The sequence below is a fragment of the Leptonychotes weddellii genome, unplaced genomic scaffold (assembly GCF_054177405.1).
Source record: "Leptonychotes weddellii isolate Sample4059 unplaced genomic scaffold, ASM5417740v2 HiC_scaffold_11991, whole genome shotgun sequence".
In the NCBI taxonomy this organism is placed as follows: domain Eukaryota; kingdom Metazoa; phylum Chordata; class Mammalia; order Carnivora; family Phocidae; genus Leptonychotes; species Leptonychotes weddellii.
The window spans coordinates 1-6,496 of record NW_027698218.1 but is presented as its reverse complement, the minus strand read 5'-3'; the positions used below and the strand labels follow the sequence as shown (position 1 = coordinate 6,496).

Here is a 6,496-nt window from a genome sequence, read left to right as displayed (position 1 = left end):
TGAAAAAAAAATCTTAAAAAATGAATAATGCTGCTTTGATCATTTTTGCCCATCTTGGTGTGCAATTATATACTTACAAACCTTTTTTTTAAAGATTTTATTTATTTATTTATTTATTTATTTATTTATTTATTTATCAGAGAGAGAGAGAGAGCACAATCAGGGACAGCAGCAGGCAGAGGGAGAAGCAGGCTCCCTGTTGAGCAAGGAGCCCAATGTGGGACTCAATCCCAGGACCCTGGGATCATGACCTGAACCAAAGGCAGACACTTAACCAACTGAGCCACCCAGGTGCCCCTATACCTAGAAATATTGGATAAATCTAGGAGTAGAGTTTCTTGGTCATAGAGTGGTTTAACTTAAGTATATAATATTATACTTTTTATTTTCAAAATAAATACACCAATTTATACTCCCATTAGCAGTTTATTCTCCCCATTCAGCAACACTTGGAATTGTTAATCTTTTTAATTTTAACCATCCTTGTAAGTGTGTAAGGTATTTCATTGTGATCATTATTTGTATTTCCCTGATGGCTAAGCTGCTAAGCACCTCTCCATTTTTTATTCTTTCTTTCTTTCTTTTTTTGGGGGAGGGCATTTGGATATCCCTTTTTGTAAAGTATATTTTCAACAACCCTCTTGGTGATTTTTCTATTGAGGTATTTATTTTTTCGTACTGATTTATAGAATCCTGTGTGTTCTGGATATTGGCTCTTTTTTAGGTGTATAGTTTATACATATTTTCTCCAAATCTGTGTCTTGCCCCTTCACTGTGGAATTTTTTTTTTTGATAAACAAGATTCTTAATTTTAATATATACCAACATCATTTTTTTTAGGGTTATTGCTTTTTGTCTCCTTATCAAGAAATCTTTACCTAGCTTAAGGTCATCAAGATATTCTCCTATGGATCTTGGATACCAGCCCTTTATCTGTAATGTCATTTGCAAATATCTTCTCCTCTTCCATAGGTTGCCTTTTAGTTTTGTTGATTGTTTGCTGTGCAGAAGCTTTTTATCTTGATGAAGTCTCAATAGTTCATTTTTGCTTTCTTGTCCCTTGCCTTTAGAGACATATCTTGCAAGAAGTTGCCTTGTCCAAGGTCAAAGAGGTTGCTGCCTGTGTTCTTATCAAACTCAACATAAAAAAAACAACTAATCCAGTCAAGAAATGGGTAGAAGACATGAACAGACACTTCGCCAAAGAAGACATCCAAATGGCCAACAGACAACTGAAAAAATGCTCCACATCACTTGCCATCAGGGAAATATAAATCAAAACCACAATGAGATACCACCTTACCCCTGTTAGAATGCTAAAATTAACAAGACAGGGAACAACAAATGTGGGTGAGGATGTGGCGAAAGGGGAAACCTCTTACACTGTTGGTGGGAATGCAAGTTGGTACAGCCACTCTGGAAAAGAGTATGGAGGTTCCCCACAATGTTAAAAATAGAGATACCCTACGACCCAGCAATTGCACTACTGGGTATTTACCCCAAAGATACAGATGTAGTGAAAAGAAGCACATGCACCCCAGTGTTCATAGCAGCAATGTCCACAATAGCCAAACTGTGGAAGGAGCCAAGATATCCTTCAACAGATGAATGCATAAAGAAGATGTGGTTCATATATACAATAGAATATTACTCAGCCATCAGAAAGGATATCTACCATTTCCATCGACATGGATGGAACTGGAGGGTATTATGCTAAGTGAAATAAGTCAAACAGAGAAAGATAATTATCATATGGTTTCACTTATATGTGGAATATAAGGAATAGTGCAGAGGACAATAGGGGAAGGGAGGGAAAATTGAATGGGAAGAAATCAGAGAGGGAGACAAACCATATGAGACTCTTAACTCCGGGAAACAAACTGAGGGTTCAGAAAGGGAGGTGGGGGGATAAGGTAACTGGGTGATGGGCATTAAAGAGGACACGTGATATGATGAGCACTGGGTGATATACTCAGCTAATAAATCATTGAACATTATATCAAAAACTAATGAGGTACTATTCATTAGCTAATTGAATTAAAAAAATAAATACTAAAAAAATGTACTCTCCTATGTAATCCTTCTGTAAGCATTTTTGTTTCATTTTTCACATTTAGAGCTAAATCTTGCTAGAATTGATTTTATGTATGATTTGTCTTACAGATTGAGTGAACATCCCAGTTTGCCTGGCACTGAGAGGAGTTTCTAGGATGCAAAACTTTCAGTGCTAAAACTAGAAAAGTTCTGAGCAAATGAGACAAGTTGATTACACTAATTAGGGGTCAAGTTTTATTTTCCATATTGATATTAAATTGATCCAGTACTATTTATTGAAAAAAGACTTTCCTTGCCTCAATACTATGCAGTGGCACCTAATTCATAAATAAGTTTCCAGATTTTCATGGAATTGTTTCTCAATCCACTATTCTGTTCCTCTGATCCATTTGTCTGTCTTCATCTCAATCTTTTTCTGTTGCTTCATAATAAGACAATACCTGATAGTGTCTAAGTTTTCTTGCCTGTTCTTATTTAAAAGTGTCTTGTACCTCATGATTCTCCCCCCCCCACTTTTTAATAAGTATGTTTTAGAATCTGTCATTTTTGACCAAAACAAAACTTCTTTGGCTTTTGACTACATTGAATCTACAGCTTAAGTTTTGAAGGATGATCATTTTTACAATATTGAATTTTCCAATTGATAAATATGACCTACTATTTATTTAAGTCTTCTTTAATTTCTCTCTCTCTCTTTTTTTTTTAAAGATTTATTTATTTGAGAGAGAGAGAGAGAAAGCAAGCCAGGGGAGGGGTAGAGGGAGATAGAAAGGGAGAGAGAATCTCTAGCAGACTCCCAGCTGAGCACAGAGCCCATCACAGGGCTCGATTTCACAACCCTGAGATCGTTATGTGAGCTGAAACCAAGAGTCGGCGGCTCCATAACTGAGCCACCCAGGCACTCCTTTAATTTCTCTTAATAATGTGTTGCAGTTTTCTATGTAGAAGACTTGCATATCTTTTATTAGATTTATTTCTAGGTATTTATCACTTTGATGCTATTATACATGGTAATGTTTCTTCAAATTTCATTTTCTAATTTTTCTTTACATGTGTATAAAAATATAGTTGTGTATAATGACTTCGTATTTAGCAACATTGTTAAATTATCTTATTAATTCTAACAATTTATCTGTGGAGTCTTTGGATTTCTTGTATGCATAATCATATTGTCTGAAAAAAATGAGCTTGATTTTTTCCTTTCAAGTGGCAATACCTTTTATTTCATTAAAAAAAATCTTAATGAATGGCTCAGACCTCCAGTTCTACTTTATTAGAAGAGATAATACTGGCCATTCTTGTCTTTTTTTTTTTTTTTTTGGAGAAGAACTTAAGTTTTTTTTAAAGATTTTATTTATTTATTTGAGAGACAGAGAGAGAGACTGAGAGAGAGAGAGAGAGAGAGAGCGCACAAGTGGGGGGAGGGGCAGAGGGAGAGGGAGAAGCAGACTCCCTGCTGAGCAGGGAGGCCGATGAGGGACTTGATCCCAAGATCCTGAGATCATGACCTGAGTTGAAGGCAGACGCTTAACTGACTGAGCCACCCAGGTGCCCGGAACTTAAATTTTTTTAAATTAAAAATGAGATTGCCTGAAGTTTTTTAAACTTTTCAGATTTAGGAAGTTCTCTTATCTTTCTGGTTTGCTAAAAAGTTTCTTTTTTTCCCTTAAATCTGTGGTGTATTGGTTTCTTATTGCTTCTGTAACAAATTGCCACAAATTTAGTGGCTTAAACAATACAAATGTATTATCTTACAGTTCTGGAGGTTTGACTCCAAAGTCAGGCTCAGTGGACCACAATTATGGTATGGCAGTGTTCCCTTTGGAGGCTCTAGGGGAGAATCTGTTTCTTTGCCTTTTCCAGTTTCTAGAGGCTGCTTGCATTCCTTGTTTCATGGCCCCTTCCTCATAGAGAGGTTGGAATGATCCATTCTCTCTATGTCTCTGGCTCTGATCCTCCTGCCTCTCTAAGGATCCTTGTGATTACAAGGATAACTCAGGCTAATCTTCCCATCTCAAGATCCCAAACTGAATCACATTTGTAAAGTCCTTTTTGCTATCTAAGGTACCATATGGATTCCAGGGATCAGGACATGGACATGTTTGGGGCAAGGGGAACCATCATGCTATCTAACGTATGTGGCGAATCATATTGACTGATTTTTGATGACAAAGCAATTTTGGTTTTTGGAATAAATCTAATTTGGTTGTGACATATGTAACAGAAAATATACTTTGTAATTTTTACTCTTTGAAAATTGTTGAAACTTGATCTATGTTTTAGCATATGGTCAATTTTTTAACACATTCTGTTTATATTTGAAAATTATACACCTGTTGTTGTGAAATGTTGGATTCTGTATTCCTTTGTGGTATCAAATTTGTTAATCATGTTAAAATCTTTTATATTCTGTGTGTGCCTGTGTGTACTTATTTTATCAGTTAGTGACAGTAAAAAATTTAAATCTCCCAAATGATTATGGATTGCTCTCTTTTTATGCTTTCATGGTTTGCTTTACATATATTTGAGGTTATGTTATGTTATGTTATGTTATGTTATGTTATGTTATGTTATGTTATGTTATGTTATGTTACAGTTGAGCCTTGAACAATATAGGTTTGAACTGCATGGGTCCACTTATACATGATTTTTTTCTTTTTGCTTTATTGTTAAAAATTAATTTTCTAAAAGATCACACAAAAGCTGGGACGTGAAAGAAGGATGTCAACTAGCCCACATCAAAATCTGGTCTGAGGAAGGACAAAGAGCTACCTAAAGAAACTGATGGCTGGAGCAAACTGTAGAAATTGAGATGGCCCTGGGCCAGTGGACCCAGCAGCCTGAGTCAGCCACCCTGATGAACACCACCAGAATGCAGTGGGGACATCAAAGCTCCTTTCCAGTAAGGGAGGAACAGGAGCTCACTGTTTAGACATGATCCTGATGCTCTCGTGGCCCTTTCTGGTCTTCTCCCAGTTGCTACCATTGAATTCCTCAAGGACCACACTCCAGGTGATGCCCTCATCTAGACGTTGTGGGGCAATTGAGAAGCCTCCAGGGTTTGAGTGGTGAGTTGGAAAAGCTCTGAACGTCCCATTTCTTACAGAAGGTGTGCTGTGCTTTGTGCGTGTTGACTATGTGTGTAGTTACTCTCTGGGCTTCCTTCAGAAGCTGGAAGGGTGAAATGTGTATCCTACTTCTCGCAAATGCAGTTGCTGTCAAAGAAGTGCAGGTGCACTGAGGCCAAAATTTCAGAGGACTGCTCCACAGCGGCAGCCTCCTGTGTGCTCCAGCAGGCCCTGGTAATGCAGTGTGTCCGACGACAGCTTGGCGGCGCCCTCCAAGGTGAGCTTCTGCAGTTTCTGGAGCCTGTCCCAGCGCTCCCCTGGTAGCGGAGGTCCAGCATGGCTGGAGGTCTTCGCGGTTGCTGGGGAGGCAGCTGCCTGAGCAGTGCGGGAAGGGGCCGGGCCAGCTCCAGGCCTGCCTGGGACCCAGGGATGTGTTCCTCTGCCGCCTCTTGCGGCTGTGCCTCACCCTCCTCCCGGACTGCCTCTGCCGGGGCCTGGCAGGTGGGGTGCTGTGGGTGGCCAGCCGCTGGTCCCTGGAGTTGCAGCTCTGCTCCTAGCCTGCCGAGGCTCTATTCCCGGATTTTTTACGGTAGACTACTGTAAATGTTTTTCTCTTCCTTATGGTTTACTTAATAACGTTTTCTTTTCTCTCACCTATTTTATGAATATAGTATATAATATGTATAATATACTGAATGTGTGTTTGTTTCTGATATTGGTGAGGCTTCAGGTCAACAGGCTATTGAGGCTATCCAGTTTTTAGGGAGTCAAAAGTTACAGCGGGAATTTCTGCTGTGCAGGGTCTGCAGTTGCTTAAGGGCACCTGGTATACAAGTTTAGAATTGCTGTATTTTTCTGGCCAATTGAACATATTATCATTATATGATATCCATCTTAATCGCTAATAATGCTTTTTGCCTTAGATTCCTGCAATTAATATATCGGTAACTACTCTCTTTAGGTTAGAGTTTCTGCAGTATTTTTTCATCTTTTAATTTTTCAATCTTTCGCTGTACTCATATTTTAGATTTGTCTCTTGTAAATATAGATGTGGGTTTTATTTTATATTTTTATTTATCTAGTCAGATTATTCTTGTCTTTTAAATGTAAGCAGTTGATCCATTTGCAATTCAAGGGATTATTGATATAACTGAGTTTAAAACCATTTTACTACATGCTTTCCAACCATAGTACCTACAATATTTCTCTCTCCCTCCTCCTCAGCTTTTTTCCCTCCCTCCCTTCCTGGCTAATTCCTCCCTTCTTTCCTTTCTTCTCTTCTTCTTTTATGTTGGTGGACTTTTAATTTTTTCATGTTCTGCCTCTTTAGCTTTGTATTTTATATTACTATAGTATTTTATTAGTTGTTACTA

The 6,496-nt window shown here is 38.2% G+C and overlaps 1 pseudogene; it reads right to left on the bottom strand.

The window, feature by feature from the left end:
- Window positions 1-4,976: 4,976 nt before the first annotated feature.
- Window positions 4,977-5,461, bottom strand: LOC102743192 (centromere protein V pseudogene; annotated as a pseudogene).
- Between the last annotated feature and the right edge of the window lie 1,035 nt (window positions 5,462-6,496).